This window comes from Excalfactoria chinensis, chromosome 16 (genome assembly GCF_039878825.1).
Source record: "Excalfactoria chinensis isolate bCotChi1 chromosome 16, bCotChi1.hap2, whole genome shotgun sequence".
Lineage (NCBI taxonomy): Eukaryota > Metazoa > Chordata > Aves > Galliformes > Phasianidae > Excalfactoria > Excalfactoria chinensis.
In genome coordinates, this window is record NC_092840.1 from 10483141 (window position 1) to 10484747 (window position 1607).

Consider the following 1607-nt stretch of genomic DNA (forward strand, 5'->3'; position numbering starts at 1 on the left):
TGGTAGGACTGTGTTGTTCAGACGGCTTAGCCTATAGCAAGGGCTTAAGGAAATAAGTGATTGTAGAAAGAGTGAAGAATTGAGAGGAGAATGCTCCATTTTAAATTATGCTCTGGTTATTAATGTTTTATTAATGGTCTCTAACAAAATTCTCTTGGGAGGGGGCTCTATTTTGTGCATTCTGCTCTAAAAATAAGCCATTGGTGGTCATGCTATTGGAAGTTAGGAGAAGGATCTCTTGGTTTTGAAGGAATGTGTGGGGACTTTGCAGCTTTTCCAACTATTTTATCTAACTTTATTTCTGCAGGATGTTTGGAACTCAAATACCACTTACACGATTCCGAGGAGTAGCTTCTGAAGAAACTAATTATACTATTTCCCATAGCAATGCTTAGTATGCAAAGATTGCTTCTAAATCTGCTTTTCAGGTCATTCTTCTTTTCTTCATACTTTACCATTTTGACTTTCAATGAGGTAATTTCACCCTTAAGCTCATTAGTTTCCATAGGAAATGAATTATAAAAAATGCTAAGTGTGCCATATGAGGTTTAACATCAAAGACGTTTCTAGACAGACCATGAATATATGTTGAAGCTATATTTGGTTTCTGTTGGGTATTCTTTTCAGTCCTACTGAGTTTTAGTTGCTTGCTTTCGTTAGGTAAGTGTTGGCTTAGGATTTGCATTTTTTCCTTAATTAGTCTAAATTAATCTTTAATTATTTAGAATAAGATCTGGTTGTTGACGGTATGGAACAGTTGAATCCACTGTTTTTAGTTATGACTCACATACCCTCCTCATGGAGGGGGGAGAAAAATGCACAGTTAAGAATAAGGTTTGTTGTAACAAACTGCTCTGAAAGAAAAGTTAATTTCTGAAAGGAAACTCCAGTTCATGTTTCTGTTAGCAAAGTAAGAATGATTTTTCCCTCTCCAATCTACATAGTGACAGTACTTCAGCTGCTACCTAAACTAAAAGGCAGTGCTCTGCTTTAACCAAACTCGCTGATTCCTACTCTACATCCTAAATATTAGGATGCATTTGCACCTTAAATCATTCTGGTTGTTTTCCCGATGAGGTTCTGTGCTCAGCCATGTAAAGTACCTGGCAGTAAGACACCTGGTGCACAGGATTCTTGTCAGTTTGTTTAACTTCAAGCTTTTATTTTGAAGCTCTGTATCCAACCATGAAATAAGCAAGGAATGCCCCCAGTCTTGTGTCTTTCTTTTTAATGTCCTATTCAATCTGCATAACACGCTGAAGGGAGCGCTAGGCATATTCCAGAATAATTATATTTTTTAAATAGTGTACATTATTCAGATCCACTGAAAAAGTGCTCCTTTTTGTTGGGTCTTATAACATTTTGTGACATTTTTCCCATGCAGTTGTGATTGAAACTTTCCTTCAGCAAGTGTTTAGCATGCTTATCCCATTTGCTGCTTAGTTACAGTATGCAAGAGAGCACAGTGAAGTGTCTGTATTACCACAAAGGTAAAACTGAATCCAGAGTCCATGAGCTGTGGGGTTTTCTGTCATGAAAAGACTGTGACACGTCTCTTAAAATAATATAGCCGTTAGGATCAAGTGCTATAGTAGTATTTTGTTTTA